This window comes from Fukomys damarensis, unplaced genomic scaffold (assembly GCF_012274545.1).
Source record: "Fukomys damarensis isolate Sample0158 unplaced genomic scaffold, DMR_v1.0_HiC HiC_scaffold_33, whole genome shotgun sequence".
Lineage (NCBI taxonomy): Eukaryota > Metazoa > Chordata > Mammalia > Rodentia > Bathyergidae > Fukomys > Fukomys damarensis.
The window spans coordinates 44959114-44981449 of NW_022900945.1; the positions used below are offsets into that span (position 1 = coordinate 44959114).

The following is a 22336-nucleotide window of genomic DNA, read 5'->3' on the forward strand; positions in this document are numbered from 1 at the left end:
GGCTTGGGCAAAACTAAGGCATATTCCCCTTCTCTGGGGCCAGGCTAGGAACACTAAGCATCCTCCAGGCTTGTAAGGAGAATTCCAAACAGCCACTTCTTCGTGCTGGTTCTTGTTTAATTGCTAACATTTGGAACTAGAGGGGAAACCAAATGTTTTCTTTTTTTTCTTTTTCTTTGGCAGGGCTGGAAATCGAACCTGAGGCCTCAGCCATGTTAGGCAAGGAAAGAGCTCCAGCTCTAAACTACACCCCTAGCCTGGTATTTTCCTTTAGAAATCCAGTATTTACTGATCCAGAGGCCCAAGGTGGTGCAAGTAATGGTAAAGAGAATAGGACAGGCTTTCACTGTTAAGTCTCTCATAAGGCTTTAACTTCAGCTCTTATACCTAAGATTGTTTAATTAATCAACATTTCTATCATTTTTAAAGATCATGAGAGAATATATGTGATTATAAAATATCTAAGCAGTGGGCTGGGGATGTAGCTCAGTGGTAGAGTGCTCGCCTGTTATGTTCAAGGACCTGGGTTCAATCCCAGTACTGAAAAGAAATTTGTCTAAGTACCACATAGCACACAGTAGAGTTCAATAAATGTTTACTGTTCTGTCAAGGCCCACATGGCTGTTAAGAAAAGGGGAGAGACATAATATATTGAAACCCCACTAAGTGCCAGACACTCTCTTGAATGCCTTGTTTACATCACATCCTCACAGCTCCCTTATATCCTAAGTAACTTGCCCAAGATCATAGTAACACATGAGAGCTGGTGTTTGAATCCAGGTCTGTCTGCTCCCAAAGCCCATTACTGTAAACCACACTTACATTGTTCAAAATGGCAGAAATAGTAAGAGATCCTGTTCTTTTCCCTAAGAGGAGAGCACTCTAAATTGGTATAATCAAAGGCCGGTTTTATTTTAGTCATGAAGTTCTCTCCAATTATTCAGCTGGGCAATGAGTCTGAATATATCATACAGGATAATAAAAGTAGCTCACATTTTTTCAACAAATTACAATGTATCAGACTAAATGTATCAAACTATATGAATTCTCATTGCATTTTCACAAAGTATGCATTATTATTATCCCTATTTTACAGAAAACTGGCACACAATGAGGCCAAGTCATAGGTCCAAACAGCACAGCCTGGTGTTAGGGACTGAACTTCCCACCACCACCTGAAAGAGGAATCTTGAGGCAAGGCGACGGCCAGCCCACCCACCTCCTGTAGTTCTTCCGGTGAACTCCACTGTCCACAGGTCCCCGGATGTCCGTCCTTAGAGACCTATCCTCTTCTCACTTTCTGAGGCCCAAGGGCTGCAGTGGGAGACCCCAGCCTGTGAGGAGAAGCCGGCCAGGCTTTGCCTTCAAGGAGAAGCAATTTCCTGGTCAGTGGAGCCCCTGAGCTTGGGGTCAAAGCAGGCAGTGGAGTTAGAGGAAGGGAACCCAGCTCAGAAGGGATGCAAAGATGCTGCAGCAGTGAAAATTTGATGGAACATTTCTTAAACATTCTGTGACCATGACTCAGTAAGAGACACTGTGTTATTGACGGAACACTTACAAAAATTTTCTTCTGCGAAAAGCAAAATCGTCGTCAGGCTAAGAAATGGCACAAACAGAAATACATCTGAGAGATGAGAGACTTTATAAATTAAACGTCACAAAGTGAAGAAAAATACAAAACTATATTTCAGTACCTCCTACTATGGTGCAGGATAAAATGGTTATTTGTTATAAAATATGCAATTACTTTTGCAATGGCTCACAACACACGGGAAGATTTCTTTTCCCCCAAGGAGTAGCATCCAGATAGTGTTGAATTAAAAAATTCAGTGTAGAAGTGAATAAGCAACAAGTCTTTGATCTTGGTCAGTACGGTTAGCCATCTGCTCTCCCCAGACAACACAGTCTTATCTTAAAGCACCAGGACTTGGTAAAAGAGGTCTAATTCCCTAAAATGGTGACATTTGATTTTTTTTTTCAGTCACATAATCCTTGCAGTAAAAATATCTGGACATATTCCCTCAACGTGGTATATTTATTATGTAGAAACTATATGCAAGGACTTTCATCACTGGGTCACTATCCCAAGTTGTGACATACACGGAGGGCACTGTGCAATGGAGTCTGAGGCACTGTCCTCCGGATAATTCTGTTTGCGTCTGTCAGCTTCTTGCCCTATCTGATCAGGTGAATATTGTTTCTGACTTCACACCATGCCAACAATGAGCTTATGCTGGATTAGGAATGGTGCCGTGTGCTTGTTTATTTTCCTAATTTGTACTATTGGCGTTGTCTCCTGCTTTCTTTGCAGAGCCCTTCCTACACCACTCCTCACCTTAGTGAGGATTCCTTTAGCTAAAACTAAACAATACAATCTGTACCTCCCCTCGAGTAGCACAAATAAGCTACAATATTCTGAAGGCAGATGAATGAATCACTGGGGTAGTAGGGTGTGTGTGTGTGTGTGTGGCCCTTATATAGCCCTTGAGTGTTGTATGTGACGGGTCTACAGACCAAGCAAGCATACGTGAGTTAATCTCTGTACATTAAATTTAAGTAAAATTTAATTTCTTTCCTATTTTAGGTCCAATATTGGCAGATATCCCAATATTTCCCTCCCATTTCCCCAGTGAGCATTCCCTGGGCTGCCCACTCCTTACTCGGGGGTGTCAGGCACCATATCTTTATAGGCTCAAGAGCTTTTGGGGTCTAGAACTGAAAAATCTCTAGAAGGCAAAGGAGGCGATAAAAACCATTGTCCATCACCCTACCCTAAACCAGCCCCAGGACAGCCTCTAACCTGATCTCTGGTCATTGTAAATAAGAATAGTGGCCAGAGACTAAATGACTTCTCTAGAAAAGTCCATCCAGCTGGCAAAGGAGGAAATGAACAGCGAGCTCATATGGGTTTGAGGGAGAGAAAATAGAAGTTTCTGTTTTTTAAGAGCCGCAAGTTCATTTTTCCCATCCCCCCAGTCACCCCTGCCTATGTTCTGCCCCTCTATCACACATGTCTGACTGGATTCATTGGCTACAAGTTTTGATTTTTTTTATCTTCCCCGCTACATTGTAGGCTCCTTGAGGCAGGACCAACATAGCTTTGCAACTGCAGCACCAAGCATAGCATCTGGCAAATAGGAGGCGCTCAATAAACATTGTTGAGCGAATAAACTCCTGGGGATAATAAAAATAACCTGTGAGGATCAAAGGAGCTCCTGTGAGTAAAGCACTTAGCACAGGGTAATTGCTCAGTGCATACATGTTATTACTGCATGAGCTAATACAATTGCTCGGTGAGTTATTTTATTATTCTATTGTAGGACAGTACTTTGTGAATTTATGGCATTGAACACACCAATTTACATCACAGAAACTAACCTTCTGAGAAATAGCACCAGTCCCAAGCCCACACAGGGCCCTTTCCGCTCTGCAAGGTGAGAAAGGCATTGGACCAGGCACTCTGCTTCATAGGGAGGGAGGTAGTTTTAATTAGCATTCATGCTCCCCAAGTAAGATGGAAGTTACGTTTCCTTTCTCTTTTCTCCCAATTCTAGGATCAACTCTATAGCATTCTGTGCAGTTCACCTGGTGCTGTGACATGCGTTGTTATTCTGTAAAAATAATCCAGCCAGTGGCCTGTGATTCGGCAGCACGCACCCCAAGCCCAGGGATCGCTCCCCCTTCTGCAGGATGGCAGCACCTCCAATAAATGCCTGCCTCCTCCCTTGGAACCCCATTCCTGACACATCAGTGATGAAAACCCCTTCTGCCCCATTATCTATTCACCCATCCACTCATTTGTCTTGTGCCTACTCTATTCCCGGCTTTAAAAAAAAATAATAATAATAATAATAATAAGCCAGTCTCACTAAGTATCGCAGGCTGCCCTCACACTCACCATCCTCCTGCTTCAGCCTCCCAAATGCACCAGGCACCACCTTGCCTGGCCATGTACCTGGTGCTCTTGTAGGTGTGAGGGTACAGACACAAACTTCTCATGGAGCTTACATTCTGAATAAAATAAATAAACAAAGCATGAAGCATTGGGTGGTGACTAATGCTCCAAAGTCAAGCAGGCAGAGGGGATCCAGGGAGTAGCGCAGGTGCACGTATTCACAGCACAGTGACCTAAAAAGGTGACCTGTGTGTAGAGCTTGGAGGAAAAGAAGGTCGGTTGGAGTGTGGCAGGTACTGGAGGAGGAGCTGCCAGAAGCAACACGTGTGAAGGTCTGGGAGAGAGGGGTGCCTGTGACAGAGAAGAGGGGGCTGGGGGCATCACAGCAGGAAACAGCTCCAGAGCCAGACCCAGAGGGCCCTGCAGACTCTGTACGTGGGTAGCTTGTTGCTTTGGTGGACGGGGAAGCCAGTGAGATGCTGTACAGGAGTGACGTGAGCTGCTAAGATGGATCACGCTGGACCCTGTGGGGAAGAGGAGTCGGGAAAGGGCAAGCCATGAAGGGGACACACCATGCATAATGGGGGCAGGAGGGAGAAGTAGCCAGATTCTGGATTCATTTTTTAGGTAAAAAAAAAAAAAAAATGTAGGATTTGCTGACTGATTAAATACAGGAGTGAGAAAAGAAGCAGCCAAAAACAGAGGCCTCCGATGAAACTATCCCTGTAGCCTCTTGAAGAATTATGAAATATGCTGTTTCTCTCAGCTTTTGCCCTGAACTAAAGGCAGTTTTCTAAATTTAGCCTTTCTTTTTTCAACCATTGCTCAAAGCGTGCTTTTCTTGAAAAGTATATTTGAAGTTTCCAAATAGTTTAACAGTACATAAAATATATGATGCGTGCTGATTCTCTGCAATGAAAACCAGTCTCTAAAACTCCGGCTTTCCACAGAAATTCTATCAGCAAAATTAGAATTGCAATTTTATTCTTCCTCTGTTGTCTGACTAAGGTTTCATGTAAGCCTTGGGCTTATTCTTGAGAGCCCTGTAAACATTTCATACACCTACTCATATATTACCAAAACCCTTCTGAATTCAGCCTACAGTAAAATTAATTACCATGTCATGAGTCTGTCACATTTCAGGAGAAATCATAAATATTTACTCAGACTTGATTCAGTGTTACTTTGAAATGGAAAGATATTGGCAGCAAATTTCTTTGCATTACAGCATATTCTTTAGCTGGAAAGATTGCCATGTAAATAACACCCATAAAGTTTTTAGAAGACCATTTTCAACAGGTAGAAAAGAAGATAAATCAATACTCACACGATTTCAAAATTCCTTAGGCCCATGAAACCCATGTGCTTCTCTAATTCCTTCCAGATTACCCAGGAGGTTAAATAGAGCAGCAGAGAGAGAAGGCGAGCTGAGGAGTGACAGAGACACTGAGCATGCAGGAGACAACTGGGAGGAGCTACAAGGGTGACCGGAGATGAAGGTGGAGGCTGAAGGCTGACTAGCTTTGGCTGTGAAACCCAGGACTTTAATGCAGTCTGAAATCACAGCCCAAACTCACCAAGGCAGCAGATCCAGAGGCAGACACACTGGATGACCTGGGCTGGAACCTCATCTCCACTGGATGGACACTGTGTGACACTGGGCAAGGGAATCTCTGCATGCTTCAGTTTCCTCATCTCTGAAAAAGAATCGACTTTGCACAAGGACCCGAGTTCGATCCCTGGTACAAAAAAAAAAAAAAAAAAAAAAAAAAAAAAAAAAAAAAAAAAAAATCTGCTTTGTAGTGAAGAAAAATGTAAGGGACTTACAACAGGGCCGACTACACAATGGGCACTCCACACACACACACACACACACACACACACACACACGTATGTACTCACATATACACAGTTTTGTACAGTTTATACAGATATGCTATAATAGTGTAGATGGAAAGTGTTTCTGCACAGAGAATGCATTCCGTTCCACCTTTTGAGCCTGCAGGTCCTGCATTTGTGGACTTAACCAACACAAATCAAAAATATTTAAACAAAAGTTGTATCTGCACTGAACACGTACACACCACTTTTTTCAGGTCACTGTTCCCAAGACAACACCGCGTAGCCATAATCTCATAGCATTTTTAGGAATTACAGATTTAGGGATTACAAGGGATGATCATGTAGTATATGTGATTAAGTCAGAAGGAGTGACTCTGAGTCCCCAGCTATGTCATCTCTCTCCCTCAGTTATCTGGGTCTATCCCTGAAGTTTGTAAGCATTACATAAAATATCGTGAGAGAGTTCTGACAAGTGTAAAAGAGAATGCACACGTGGTTGACTGTGGTTGGCTCGTGTTTGGATGCCCCACCAAAGCCTCATGCTGATGACAGGGCACTCCCTTTGTCAGAGGTGGCTGAATCCGCAGTGAGTGATGCTGGGTGAGTGACTGGCTCGGCCCCGCCCTCATCCGGGTAGTCTGCAAGAGATAAAAGGGGCCGTAAGTTGCTGCCAAATTTCCTGGCTTTTGCTGTTTTCCGCCTCCATGAACTGGTGCCCCTTTTGCCACCCTGTTATCAACTGAACCCGCTGTGAACTGTGAGCCAAGTAAACCTTTCCCCCTTTAACTTGGGGTATCCGGTAGTTTGTCTCAGCAAAGAGAGAAAAGTAACTAACACAGTTATGATTAGGATGTTTTCTGCTCTTCCTTTGTAACTCTTCCCGACTCCATCGTGGTGGGCTGTTTCTTTCTGGATGGTCTGGGTTTTGGGGAGCGGGGTCCTTGCCCGGGTGCCTGGCCAGGCTCAGCCCAGGATGCTCAGTATATTCCTTACCTCAGGTGAGCCGGCCACTACCTGGGAGTGTGTCCCCAGCTGCCCCTTCAGGACTGTGTCCTAAGGAAATACGCAAGGCTTCACAAGACTGGAGCAGAAATGTGTGGGTGGAACTTGCTCACACTGATAATTGGGGCCTTTGTGCTCTGTGCTGGAATGACGAAAGTCACAGCTAAAAGAGGAGATGAAGAAGTCGGTGTGCCTGGGGGGCTCAGAGGTTACATGGGGGAGGCAGCTCAGGGAGCCAATTGGGTTCCTCTGTCTTTGGCAGAAAAGAATTCCGTGCCATTCTCCCCTCCAAGGACAAGGAAGACAGAAGCACTAAATGAAAAGGAAAAAGACTTCAAGGCAGCCACACACACCTAAAACCTAGATGTATGGAGAGGTGTGGAGCCCCAGCTTTTCTTTGCCACTCATTTCCTCAGTGGGAAGCAGAATTTACCAATCACTTCCTTTGTCTGGACTCATTCTTTTCCCCCACTTAGCAACTTCACTGACATGTAATTGACACAGGATACAATTGTCTATTGAAAGAGCCCAGGGTAATGGCTTTTAGTTAGTTTCTGGAACTGTGCAGCCATCACCACAGTCCAGCCGTGGAACAATTCCACCTCTCCAGGTAGAGATGTGGGGACTTCCTGTAGGGTTATGTCCACCTCACCCCCAGTCCCAGGCAGACACCCAGCTGCTTTCCGTCTCCCTGGATTTGTCTTTTCTAGAAATTTCATATCACTGGAGCCATATACTATGTGATCTTTTTGCCTGACTCCTTTCCCTCACTATAATGTTCCTGAGATTCATACATGTTGCATGCATGTTGCCACTGACAGCACCTTTTATTGTTAAGCAGTTGTCCATGACATGGATGTATCACGTTTTACTTATCTGTTCAGCTGATAAACATAATAGATTGTTTGGTTGCCTCTTTTTAAATGTCTCAAGGAAAGGGGAACCAGCGAGGAGGGAAGTAGAGAGAAAGAGACAAGGAAAAAATGAAAATAGAAGGAAAAGTGGAAACAAAGTTTTTGTACATAGGGGAGGGGGCTTGAGGGGGGGATGCGATAAATTAAAATTTATTCTAATAAATAAATAAATGCCCCAAAGAAAGGAAGTTGACCCACTTCTTGAAGACATTCTTTGCTTATCTTCAGCAGGACTATTACTTGTGATAAGAACCAGGCCCCTTGAAAGTGTCTATAGAGAGCCAGGCCTGGTGGTGCACACCTGTAATCCAGCACTTGGGAAAGTGTGTGCAGAATCCTTGTGAAAACACAGCCTCTTGCAGCCTAACACCGAGAGTCCACCATAACCCCAGGCACAGACGTACCTCCTTAGAGGTTAATCTCAACAGTAAAGAAGGTGAACCATTTATTTTCCCAGTACTGGATGCCATAAAATAAAGGAATTTTCCAAATTTTCCTAAATACCTAGGGCTGCTGCCCTCCTCTGGGTTACAGCCACACAGAATGCTTGCAGGTCATGGTCCAGCACTGCTCATCACAAAGGGCTCAGAAAGTAGCCAGGTGATCTGGGCCCCATCACCCCACCCAGCAGCAGAGGAGACAAGCATGTTCCAGGGGGACTTCAGAGGGGAGCAAGAATGAGGACCCCAGCTCCCTATTCTTCCTCTAGGAGAGCACCCCATACAGAGGCAGATTGTACCTGGATCCTCTGCCTTCTTCTTGCCAATAAGAGCCTGGAGTTTTCTCTAGAAGCCACAGTGTGGAACCAAAGGTAGCTCACTAGATACCATCACCACTGCTGGTGAAAGTACTTGCAGGCACTGCTGGCCGAGGAACCTTCACTCACTCAGCAAACGGGCACTGACTTCAGCCACAAGTGTGTCAGAGACCCTGCCAGCCACTGGGAGAGAGGAAAGCCAGAGCTGCTGGCCTCAGTGAGATCTTTCTCCAATGAGGAAGGGTAACTGATAAACAAGTGAAGGAAATCCTGTAGGAAATGTCCTGTTGGATCCCACAGAAAGCACCACAAGAACATGAGGGATGGAAGGTTGCAAAAGTGTAGGCATTTTCAGGGGGTGGGGGCTTAAAAAATGAGAAGGTCATCAGATAACAAGTAGCAAAGGACAGGGTGGTATGCAGAGAGGCATGTCTCAGGGATAAAGCCGTACCCAGCCAGGCCCAAACCTGGACTTCTCCTGTGACCGTAGCACAGTGGGAGTTCCGAGACCTATCAGGAAGCCGTCGAAAGCTAACCCTTCAGAGTGGGACAGACGCTAGCTGCTTGTTTGGTGGGCCAAGCCAGCTGGTAACAGAATGAGAAAAGAAATGTATTTATTTTATAGCCAACTAGGTCAAGGGATTCCTGATCCTCTAAGAATGCCCTACCTGGTGCATAAAGCCTAATTTCCAGGGAGAGCCATAAAGAACATGGCTGCAAAGTTAGTTACCATAACATACCTGCCGTGTCTGTGCTGACCGGCCCGGGACAATGGCTGCAAGCAGGAGCTTTCTCCCCTCAGCCTCTTCTGAGCCCAGGACTCAGGAGTGGCTGCTCTGGGGAGCTCTGTTTTCTATCAAAAATCCACTAAGATGATAGTGCAGTATTTAAAGAAAAATCACAAAGACTAAGAGAACAGGAAAGAAATTCAGCAGATTAAAAAATGTCTTATAAAATTTCGGAAGATGAGAAGCAGGTGCACCAGGGGTAAGTGGAAATAAAGCCTGCAAGAGATAGGGAGAGTCAGGAAGAAGCTGGCTTATCTAGTGCAGATCTCTAGAAAGGGTTGGGAATTACAGACACTGGGTACCTAAAAAGATAGATGTTGGGCTGGAAAAAGGACAAGTGATTAAAAGATCAGAAGAAGCAGTTAGACCGACCGATCTTTTCTCCTGCCTTGCACAATCACTCCTTGCTCGCTCTAGCAAAGGCCTGGGAATGTACTCTCTGGACACGTGGGCCAGTTAGGCTGTGATTCCTGGGAAGATTGTGTCCTGCTGATGATGGCCATTAGCCTCCCTACTGAAAACAGATTCTGTGAAAGCCCAACCCCTGCCCTGCCATGCCCTGCTCCAGAGTGCCAGAAGCCAAGTGCATATTACTCAGATAAGGAAATAACTTGCCAGCTCAAGGGAAAATGATTAGGGATGCTGACTTTGAGGGGATCGCTACCAAAATGGCCTGGTCACCATCTAATCACCGCTGTATAATTAAGCCCACTTGGACAAAAGGCTTTTACTGTGTTCCCAGAGCTTTTTTTAATGTTTTAGTGCCTTAAGACATCGATAATGCCTCATGCCTTAAAAATGGATAAACAAGGATTACCAGACGTTTGGAGAATATGTAGACTGTGAAGCAGATCAAAATTGACCAACAGATAAAAGAAACAGTGGAAAAAGAGACAGTAAAGGGGAGAGAAAAAAATTCTAAAATACTTGGAGTATGGGAAGATGATTGCATCCATGAATATCAGAATGGGAGACTCAGACTCAGAAATAAATATTCAGAAGCTGATAAAGATAGTATTTAGAAGTTAAAACATGATGTAAAAATTTATACTCACTAGAAAGATTGGAAGACAAAAATTGAAAAAAAAATTTCCCAGAAAGGTAGAATCAAAACAAAAATAAGTGGAAAGGCAAAAATAAGACAATATCTCTATCCAACAAAGCAGATGAACATTTTGGCAACAGACATTCCAGGAAGAGAAAGCACAAGGGAAAAAACGGGGAGTACCCCCAGTACTGTACCATTAAAAAAGGCTGAGGTTCATAATTGTGAAATTTCAGTACCCTAAAGTCTTAGTGCCTTCCCTTGTCACTGAAACACAGTGCCAAACACCCACAACTTAAAGGAGGAAAGGCTTATTGGCTTATTTTACAGTCTATTTGCCTGGCTCCAAGGCTGGACAGCACGGTAGAGGGGCACGGTGAAGGGGAGCTGCTCAGGGAAGGGTACGCAGGAAGCACGGAGAGTCAAAGAGGAGCCAGGAAGGGAGCTGTACACTCCCCGGTCACGCCCTCAGTGACCCCCTACGCCCACCAGGCTCCACCTCCTAACGGCTATGAGCCCCATAATCCGATCACTTCCCAAAGATCCCACCTATGATCACCTGAGCTTTAGGGGGACATCTAGATTTAAAGTACGACAGCTAATAAGGGAAAGATACTAAATGTCTGCAGAAAGAAGAAATTAGATTCACATACAAATCTCTGAAGTTGACCAGGTATCAGAATGACAAAATCCTCTCAGCTACAACACTGAAATCCAGAAAACAGTAAAACAAAGCCTTTAAAATTCTGAAGGAAAATTGTTTTCTACTTAAATTCTATGCCAATCCAAGTGATCAACGAAATGTGAGGGTAGAAGATAGACATATTCAGAGAAGCCGACACACAGCCTTTCCCGGGAAGCTACTGGAAAAGCTCTGTGAAAATTTTTAAAAGAAAGAAGAAAACATGTGATCCAGGTAGAAGGGGATCACCACGGAGAAAAGAGGCAAGAGGATTTGCCGGGGTATGGCCATGGGAATTTTCCAGGCCACAGCCTTGCAGGCCCAGAAGGGAAAAAAAAAAAACCTTGAGCAGCACACATTGCTCAGGAAGGAGGGAGGGAAAGAAAAAAGAAGGGAGGGAAGGAGGGAGGGAAGAGATTGAGAATGACAGGAGAAAAGGAGAAACAGATACTCAAGAAAGGTGAGTATTGGTTATTGAAAAACTTTTCAGTTCTCTCAGAGAGTTTGGGGATTAATTAGTGCTAATCACTACTAAACAGTAAGATAAGCAAACTAAATATGAGATGGCTTTTAACTCCAGAAAAACGCAAAGAGATGAAAGAGAAAAGCAATGTAACTGCAGTGCTCCCTGGGGTTCAGCTGTGATGAACCCCTGCCACTGCTTTTCCCAGTGGTTTCCCAGTGTTGAATGAACGAGGTGGGTCCAGGCTTACGGGGGAGGGTGTGAGGGCGAAGTCAAGAGGTGCTATAGTAAAACGTCAGTGGGGAATATGGAGTTCGAAACAAAAACAGAAAAAAAACTGCACGTTTTTAAGAAATATGGCAGTAGGAAAGGGCAGGAGGATAGTGGGATCAAAATGATCAAGAAATGATGTAATGGACCAGTTCCACAAATGTAACTGTTATGGATTGCAAACACACACTACAAAATCAATTTTATAAAAACTAAAGATGGAAGAAAGCACCAGACTAAATACCCAAGAGAGCTGAAAGTGGGTGTGATGGTTCATCTCATGTACCCACTTGCTAGACCCCTAAGTCCAGATATTTGGTCAAACATTGTTCAGAATATTTCTGTGAAGGCCTTTTTTTTTTTTTTTAGATGACATTGATTTAAATTGGTGGATTTTGACTAAAGCAGATTGCCCCCCAAAATGTGGGTGGATCCCATTCAATGATTTGAAAGCTTGAAAGAACAAAAAACTGTCCTCCTCCAAGCAGGAATGAATTCTGCTAGCAGACAGCCTTGAACTTGAACTGCAGTGTATCAGTTCTTCTTGGGCTTCCACCTGCTTGTCCACCCTACCAATTGTGGACTTCCCAGGCCCCACAATCACATCAGCCAATTCCTGAAAATCGCTCCCCCCCTTCCCCCACCCTTACCAGTTCTGTATCTCTGGTCACAGGGGTGAGAATGGGGTGGAGCACTGGGTAGAAGCTCCCTGTTCGTTGTTACTAACTTGCTTGTACTCTTTGATCTTTCAGACTACGTGTAGGGGGTGTCTTAGTTACTTTCTTGTTCCTGGGACAAAATACCTGACACCCACAAGTTAAAGGAAGAAAGGCTTATTTTGACTCACAGTTTGTAGAGGTTTCAGTCCATACTCAGCTGGCTCCAAGGCAGGGTGGCCTGGCAGCCGAGAAACAGCCCATGGCATGGCAGGCAGTAAGCAAGCCTTCAAGGGATGAGGAGGGTTATATTCATACTCCCTCCCAGAACACGACAACGGTGACCCATCGGGCTTTATATCCCAATGGCCAGCTATAAATCCATCAGTGATGTAATCCAGTACCACAAATCCATGATCCAGTCACATCCCAAAAGCGTCACCACATGAGGCTTTAGGGGGACATCTCAATATAAACCATAACAGGGGGAAAGATTTCAGCTAAAACACATTTGAGCAAGATATGTTTTAGAACCTGGTGGCCCTGGATTAAATTCTCATCTCTATCCCTTACTAGCTGTGACCTTGGTCAGATCTTTGAGCCTCGGTCTCCCCACGTGTAAGATGGTGGGGTCATCAGACTGGTTAAATAAACCAACACACCAACAAATGCACAGTAAGTGTGTCACATAGTCAGTGCTGAACAGAGGGAAATGGCTTTTGTGACAAAAATGCCTATACTGTAAACAACTCTCCCTGGCAGGGACTCCGGTGTTACATTATATTGATGTTGTCAGAATTACTGGTCCAATAAAATACCCTGGCAGGAAAGCTCATTCTCTTGGAAAAGAGTATAAGCCCTTTTAATATTTCATCTCTGCTAGGCTTTATAAGACAAATACACTTCAGGGCTATAATTCAAACTCCTTTCAGCGGGGGCGCCTCAGTCGTCGGAGAGGGGTCAGCTTCAGCATTCTCCTTGGCATGGACCGCTGGCCTGCACCGGCTACCGCCATGGGCTCGGCGATTGTCTGCCCGTCACCTGCTGTGCACAAATGAAATCATTTCAGATGACCTAAGGTGCAACTCTGCCACTCAGAAGACTGAGTGGAGAGGCCAAGAAGCAGCAGTGTGAGAGGGCCCTGGAGCCCAGCGCTCTTTGGAGCTGTTTCTTGGTGACAAGAGTCTAGGACAATATAAGGTCGAGAGGGCACCTGCAACCATGGGATGGTGTCGCGCTGTCAGAAGAACCCGCTGCGTTCCCTGGAGGAGGTTCTTGGTTCGCTCAGGAAGGTCTCGGGGCTACCTTTGGCAGTGATCTTAATCCAGGGACCAGGCATGGGCTTCGGAGGGGTCTGTGGGCTCTCTAAAACTGTCTTCACTCTGCGAAGTGTGGCTTTGTTGTTTTCTCAGAAGAGCCTGGGCTCACCGAATGTGGCGCTGCCTCACTGGACTGGCAGCTTTGCCTCTGGGTCACCTTAGCGTTGGGTGAGCGCCACCCGCTGAGACGGCGGGGCTTGGAAGGCTCAGAGGGTGCTTTCTTTAGAAATAGCTCGCCAATCAAAAGGACTGGATGAGGCAAACCAATAACTGTGCAAAAGAGCTAATTTGAAAAGGGTGGCGTGAAACCAGCTCTGCAGAGCAAGCTTGGGCCAAACAAAGAGAAAAGGTACAAGCCAAAATAAGAAGCACACGCCGCTTTCAGACACGGCCGGGCTGCTCTGCAAACTCACGCACGATAGGCTTTCGGTGATAGCCAGTCCTTTTCCCGCAGTCCGCACTGCTCGGGAGCTGGTGGGAACTTCATGCGTGTTCTCGAGTCACCCGGGGTATGGTGACTGACAGGTCGGGCTCCTTTCCCCAGCCAGCTTTGGCACGCCATCTCCTAGATCTGAATAGCCCGGGGTCCCGCACAATCCAGTCTCCTAGAAGCACCAGGTAGAATACGTGTCAGCCTCACTTCCTTTCCCACCACCACGCACACGTACATCCACTCACGCACCCACACTCCTGCTCACTCTATGTTTCTAAAAGCTGGCTGCTCAGGTCAGTACAATGTATCTGTAATTTCTCTGCTTCAATATGTGCCCTTGAACCTGTACGTGTGTGCACGTACTACTTCCACTATCAGGAGTGGGGCCTCCTAGCATTCACAATTTCCTGGAGAAAAATCTACCCACCCCGCACCCCTCCACCCAAACTTCCGCTGCACTGGGCGCCCTCCCTGACCTTCCTCCGACCTCCATCACCCGCTCCTGGGCTGGCTGCACTCCCACAGCACCGCGTATTCCCTTTTCTTACGGCATTGGGCATATTCGTTCTTTTCTGTCCTTTTCATTAAAAAGCCAATTCTCAGGGGAAAGATGATTTTGTCTCTTTCTTTCCTGAAAAAAATGAGAAACCATGGGCATCCCCCACTCTAGCTATCCACAATCACTTATAATTCTCCAAATGTAGTAAACTCTGCGGGAGCCCTTGCTCTTTGCCGTTGCCCTGAGCGGGTACACAGAATGTGCTCATTTAAAGGATCTGGACAGTTGGTTGTTAAAAGAATGAGTTGTTTCCTGAACTGCTTAAAGCCCCGCCTGATCATCTTTCCTTGTCATGCTTCTCAAAATCTCTCCAAATGAGATGCAACTTTTCAAAAGACAGTATATTACTTCCTGAAGTAACCTCATGGAAAGAGACGGGAAGAGACAAACCTCTCCATCCCTCTTGTGGAAGCTGAAAAAGCAAGACTAAAAACAGGAGAATTGGCCTCTCCAGAGAAATGTCCTCTAAAAGAAACAGCAAACCGAATCAGACAGAACAGATTCCTGCATGTGTCTATGGCTTGATACAACTGGACAAAACAGGAGATTTCCTTCCTTGCTGCCCTGGCTGCACTAGATCTTTATTTACTGCCCGCCTCATGGTCATGTTTCTCCTTCCTCAAAAATGAGATTTGCTAGACGTTGGCTCCTTTCCCATTAAGGTCACCAGAGAGCCGCTGCATGCTGGGAAACAGTAACTTCAGCACAATGTAAGGGAAGATTTAGTGGGAATAAACTGCCCAGTGCAGATACGTTGTATAGATTGTACAGATACATTGTACAGATTGTGCAGATATACTGTAACAGATACATTGGCAGGGCTGGTATCGCATGGCAGCCAGTGCTGGTGTTGCAGATGAAGGGAGGCTGTGCCAGCCCTAGAAGACCAAGTCTCCAGGGCAAGCCAGGCTCCCAGTGAGAAAGGACACAGGAGCACACGTCCACTCATCAGCATCTGTATCACTGATTCCGCGGCTATTCCGTGCACACACCAGAAATTACTCATGGAATCCGACACATGAGTCTTTCAGTGACTGGGAGGAGCCTCAGCGATTGGCAACATGGAGACTAATCTAAAATAGACTCCACTCCTGTGGAGAGCAAAACCTTCCACTCACGGCCCACCATTTGCGAAGAGACTCTTAGTCCCTCCCCTGGGAACTTTCTTCTGTGTGTCACAGAAGTTTTGGGCCACACAGGAAGGCATCCTCACTGGACAGGTGGCATCAGAGAGCCATCCAGAAAAGGACTCTAAATGTAAAGGCTCCAGAAACCCTTTCCAATCTCTGAGGTACCCAGGAGTCAAGCCAGAACTGATTTCTTCCGCTGTTCTTGTCTCAAACACAACGTGTTTATGGTTCATGTATTACATCCATATGGAGAGATCCAGGCTAAATTGAAATCCATTTGTCTTCACATTCTGGTTCTTGCTTTTGGGATGCTGGGAACTCAATCCAGGTCCTCGTATGCAAGAGATAAGGGTTGTGTCACTGAGCGACAACTGTGGCCCTACACTTCGCAATCTTCCCAGCCCACCACAAAGCTCTGCGGAAGCTTCCCTGGGACCAGTCGACCCTGTGATTGATTGCTTTGCTTCCTCCTGCATGGTGGTGCAGAAGGAGATATAGGGGCCTGAGCAGGTCATTCTCTGGACCTCCATTTTCTTCCTCCATACAATAAAGTGACATTCTGATGTCCCCAAGTGTACTTCAACCTGCTTACACTGTGAGTGCCACTACTCTAAGAGAAAATTTTCCACCAGCTTGCTTCTTTCAGTTTTAATAAAATAGTGACTTTATTGGTTTTACCAAAAAAATGATAGATATAAGAAATTTTTTTTAAAAAATCATTGTACAGGGCCGGGGATTTAGCTCATTTTTTTCTGCCACCTGCCTCACAAGCACAAAGTACCGAGTTCTATCCCCGGTACACCCCCCCAAAATATCATCCTATGCACCATAATCTTGTAAAGCTTCTCAGAACTGTCCCAAATTGTAAACCAGGCATAGTGGCCCATGCCTGTAATCCCAGCACTTGGGAGGCTGAGGCAGGAGGATCGCTGTGAATTCAAGACCAGACTGGACTACACAGTGAGTTCAAGGGCAGTCTGAACTACATAGTGAGACCCTGTCTAAAAAAAAAAAAAAGCACTGTCCTGAATGAGTTGTGGTTTTAGAAAAGACAGTATATATCGCTTCTCGGCCTTTTGGCTAAGATCAAGTGTAGAAAAGACAGTATATTAATTGAAGTATTTAACTCCATGAATATTTGTTAAATTATTCCAGCTATCTCCTTATACATATGCTCCATAGAAAGATGAATAAATGGATAGAACTAATTTTACAAAAACTAGATTATATTCTATATATTATTTTTGGTAAAGGCATCAAATTTAATATTTTTTAATTTAACTTGAAAAAGAAATCAAAAACAAAAATGTTCTATGACAAGAAATACGTAGTATTGGTTATAGTGACAGAATGGTCATAAACTGTCAATCCTCCAGCTGAGAGAGAGGTGAGATCCATTTCTCCACTTCTTGAGTCTGGGGAGAGCTGGGGACTGTTTTGACAGACAGAATACAATGGAAGCGATGCTGGTCCAATTCTGGGCCCAGCCTGGAAGAGAACTGGCAGCTTCCACTTCCTTCTTCCTGAAACCTAGCCACCATCCTGTAAGGAAGCCCAAGTAGCCACCCAGAGAGGCCAGCACTGGGAAGAAACGTGGTTCTGGCCAACAGCAGCAAGTGATCACCCAGAGCGCAGTGAGCCATATGAGTAACTCGCCAGGGAGTGACTGTTCTGCCTGGTTGAACTGTTTCAGTGACAGTGGGTATCTACAGACGAACAGTCCCTATTCTGAGCCCAGCCCAAACTGCCAAATTGTGACCAAATATGCAGTTGTCATTGTTTAACGCCACTGAGTTTAGGAATAGCTATTCAATAGTGGGTAATTGAAACAAAATCACTGAACGGTTAAAGAAAGCAGATGAAAAGCTTAAAAGTTGGAGTTTCTCAATTCTGTACTCACTTTTTGAATCGAAAGTCCTATTAATAAAACAGGGCCTACGTTAATAGTTGTTCCTCTCCATGACCTCTGAATTTCTTGTATTTTATTAAATTGACACTTTTACAAGATTTGTTAGCTTTATATATGTTCCAAAACAAAATCCCAAGGTTATTTAATCTTGGTTCCATAGTTAAATGGTAAAATGTTTACCAGGAAATTTTTCACATTTTCTCAAATCCTGTTTGTTATTATTTGGTTTCATCCCTTGGCTAATGTCTTTTAGTCTCAAGTGTGCTCCCCTTCCACAAACAAGATTTACGACTGTTATACTCCCCACATTTTTGATGGTTAGGAATATCCATGACCTTTACTCTCTTGGTTAACAACAGGAGAGTGTAATGTTCTTGAGTCACAATTTTATTCATTGTTTCACTGTAGTATTTTTATGCTGTTTAAGGAAAACTGAGGCCAGCCTGATTTTCTTTTCTCTGCAATTGATTTGTTTTTTCCACCCAATTGCCTGAAGTTTATCCATTTTCCTTTTTCTCTTTTGAATTCAATATTGCAATCAAGATAGATCTGAGTCAAGAGTTGTACCTTACTTTCCCTGAGTCACAGTTCCCCTTTCAGTCCATAGCTCTGTTTGCTCCTTTATTTCAGAGAATTTTTCTGCAATTATAATTTTAATACACTTTTGTTCCATTGTTTGTTTTGCTTTAAAATATGAATGACTCCAATGTTGGATCACTTTCTTTCTTTTATTCTTTTAAAATAGTGTTTCTCTTTTTGCTCCCATCTCTTTGACCTTTTAAAAATTTATTTATGATTATCTCAAGCCCTTTTCTGTCAATTTTTTGCCAGTTGGTCCATGGAGCTAAATTAAAACTGACTCACAAAAAAAAAAATAAATAAATAAAACAAAACAAAACTGACTCTCATGGTAAGAAAGTCGTTCCTCTTAATTCTCCTTCAGTTCTGTTTAAATGGAGAAGAAAATTCTATTCAAATCTTACTGTATCTTTAACATCTTTCCAAATTTATCTGGTAATCCTTTTAAACAAAGAGAGAACAGGCCTTAAAGTGTAGGCCCTTTAACAGGCAACAATGTAGAGCCAGAATTCAATAATACAAATTTATTCTCATTATTTTATTCTATTTTTGACAAGTTATATTAGCTTTCCACTAACGTGATAAAATGTTTCCTTTTGAAATAAATTTCTTAGGATAAAGAAACAAACTTATTTAAAGAAACTATTAGGTATATAATAATGAGTGGAGCTTAAACATGCCTAAAATTAAGGCTATGATACACGAATGCCTGGCCTTTAGGAAAAACTGTTCTCATCTCGCTAAAGACTCTGAGCCAGGGATGGCAGGGCACGCCTGTAATCCCAGCACTCTGGGAGGCTGAGGCAAAAGGATCACAAATTCAAACCCAGCCTGGGAAACTTAGTGACTTAGTGAGCCCTGTCTCAAACTAAAGAAAAAGAATAGAAAGAAGGAGGAGGAGATGGAGGAAGGAGAGCAGGAAGAAGAGGAGCCATCTGGTCTCCTTTTCGGAGATTTTGTTAAAAATCTGTACCCTAGCTGTAGTGAACTCACCGTAGGGGATCCTGGCTTCAAGAGCAAGCCTGAACTGTTCGCTTCACTCCCCCACCCACCTGAGTGTCTTTCTACTCCTCCCAAGGAAGAAGCCAAAGAGGAAAAGGTTAGGCCCATGAAGCCAAACCTGCCATAAGTAGTTCCCACACCGAGAGAGCAACTTTGCCTCAGTTTCCCCATGCCTCTTTTTCCTGGCTTCCTGATCTCCTGAGCATCTTGTCTTACTTATTTGCCTTAGTTTAATTTTAAGCTCCTATCTTTGCTGGGAATGACTAGCAGTGTGTGGTCAGACTGTCCCGCCTTCACTTTTCCCTCAGGCTGGAAAGATCACGTGGATGAATTTGTTGCTTGGTCCCGATCCACCCTGAGTTCCCTTTTCCACTCTCTCAGACCACGTCTGTCCAGCCTGAAGGGAGACTGAGCCATCCAGAAGGCTGCCTGATGAAGAGCCTGAGTCAAAGGCACATGAAAGAGAAGGTAAAGTCTTCGATTTGGGGTGACCCCAAAGAGAGCATTCCCTGATCCAGCTGAGTCTGGTGCTAAAGTGAATTCCTAGAACCTTACATCACCTCAGCATCTACTTTGAATAAAAGCTGAACTTTCTCCCACCAGAAGCAGGGTTCAGTCATCCCTGATGAGGTTTCCAGATCTCCTTCTTCTCCTCCCAGTTCCTGAGTAGGATCGGTCTGTGTATCTGTCTCCCACAGCGGCCACCTGGTGACCACCTCCCTATGAGGCAACCTGACACTCACCCTACCAACCCCATGGACTGTTCAGCGATAGCACGGCTACCATCTCCCCGTCAGGGTGACTCCGTGGAACTTGTGTCCACTCGCTCCCTATGGGAAAGCAGCTCGGTAACGCTCTGAACCCAGTAAAGGCTGTGGCCCTCAGGTTCTCCGGGTGATTCTCACTCACTTCTCCTCCCCATGGTGAAGCTGTATGCCCTCCAGGGCTCTCCTTCCTCCCCGTGTGCCCTGCGAAGCCCTCTGGTCCCTGGGATCTCGGGACTCTACGCTGCTCGGTTATTTCATGCATTTGGTTGAGCTGCCTCTTCTGTCTCTCACCTGACTGACACACGAGGCCCAACTTCCCTCTTGTTGGGGCTCTTCCAGGTGGCCATCTTGGTAGAAAGAAACTGCTCACGTTTGATAAACAAGTTTCCTGTGAGAGGGACACCTGGTCACAGGTTGGATAACCGGACATTATGCTGTCCATGGAGATAAAGAAGAGTCCCCCGAAAAAGCACACTTCATGGGCCCTAGCAGACAGGATTAGATGTTATCGCCTCCCTCCTGAGAGATACCACAAGAACAGGTTGGAAAAAATTAAAATAAAAGGAAACATTGGTCTTCTGCTTTTGTTTAAATTCTCTAAGCACATATTCTCTGTCTTTCTCTCTCACACTCACACTCACAATCATACACACATTCCACCACCATGCAAATATTCTTAAATGTATACACAGCGGCACACAAATGTATACATAAACCAGCCCTCCCACACAGCCCCGCAGATACTCACACTCACACGCTGGCAGACACACGTGTCATATCTCCACATATTCTCCCAGACACACTCATTCACACACACCCACACCCAGGGCACCCCCACTGCACATTCCTGCTGCGCTCCCCACGGAAAGCAAAACATCTCGCCTGCTCTTAGGTGGCAAGAGACGGCCCCGCTGCAGCCACAGAACTCTACAGTGTTATTTTATCTGTGCTAACAGTGGCCTGGAAAGTAACCAACTAAATTAGAATGCAAGGACAGCCAACTCCAAGGGTCAAAGGAAACCCATCTGGATAAGGACAGAAGGGCATCTGATTGCATGCTTCCTTTCCACCAAATGATTAAGTGTACAGTCTGCTAAAAATATTTGGATCATTACAAACCTAACCACCAGTCTTCTGAGTCTCATAAATCACAGATACGATCTTATCTCAGGTAATAGAAGCTGAGTTCATTAAAAATACTTGTTAACCTAATTAGGCAACAGAGCTAAGTGCACATTCTGAGCCGGAGGACAGGTGAGTGAGCCAGCAGGTGGGGCCAGGAGACTCACTTTCTCAGGGAGCCGCGGCTGCTGGCGATCTGTTTTAGAAAGCTGCATCTTCAATTAAGTGTGAAGAGCTCCTGATTTATCACATGTACCTAACTTGCTGTAGCCACAGGAGCACTGTGCTTGAAGAGTTTCTGCAAACAGAATTAGCAAGAAGCCTGTGTCACTGGGCAGACACAATGGACAGCGCCTTCTGACAGCCCCAAAACTTGTTGCACCTCACTTGGCCTCTCTTCATAGCAGGGCCTGGCCTGTGCTGTAGTGCACCCCACGATCCTCAGACAAGAACCGCTAAACCTACTAAGCATGTGAGCATCAGTCCTGGCTGAGGACAACCCACACTGCTTTTGCCCAACTAATGTGCCGAAGGCCACAGGTGCCTATTTACACCCACAGATATGCATGGCAGGAAGAGTTTTGGAGGCCACAAGCAGTGGTGATCAGAGAAAAGGATGGGAAAGGGTAATTTCTGTCCCTGCCACAATCTCCCTACTTTGGCTGGCTCCTGCCCCCTGCAGGCTGTAGGTTAGATTTGAACTCCGGTGACGGGATTTAGCTCAGTTTTGCCGCCTGCTTCGCAAGCACAAGGACCCGAGTTCAATCCCTGGTACCTAAAATTAAAAAACAAACAAACATAGATTTGAGCTCCTATGGAGACAAGTTAGAACAGAAGGCTAAGGAACAGTTCTAATGGAAATCTAGTTGGGACTTTGAGCACACCCGTGACTGAGGAAACCAAGCAAAGCCACAAAAAGAGTAGTTGCTGTCCCTATTTTCAGTGCCGCAACATAGCAGCAGAGTCTGGAGGGTCTGTAAAGCCACAGAGAGTAGCTACCAAGGCAGCACTCCTGCCCCAGTGGCACAGGAGGAGGAGGGTAACCAGTGTAGCAGCAGAGAGCTTCTGTGCCATGGGCTTCCCCAAGGAGGTCCAGCAAAAGGACATGAGGAGGCAAGCATGGTGGCGCACACCTACAATCCCAGCATTCAGGAGGCTGAGGCAGGAGGATCACCATGAGTTTAAGGCCAGCCCGGGCTACA

General features: G+C 45.1%; 1 long non-coding RNA gene and 1 pseudogene across 1 annotated transcript; one reads left to right on the plus strand and one right to left on the minus strand.

Annotated features, from left to right (window-relative positions):
- Nucleotides 1-6235: 6235 nt before the first annotated feature.
- Nucleotides 6236-21880, minus strand: LOC104866990. Its single transcript, XR_781636.3, has 5 exons — nt 21792-21880; nt 21302-21432; nt 14615-14697; nt 14047-14238; nt 6236-6375 (listed from the first exon to the last, which is right to left on the minus strand). It is a non-coding gene; the product is annotated as an uncharacterized LOC104866990 (long non-coding RNA).
- LOC117284078 lies at nt 16816-16964 on the plus strand (annotated as a pseudogene).
- Nucleotides 21881-22336: the final 456 nt, after the last annotated feature.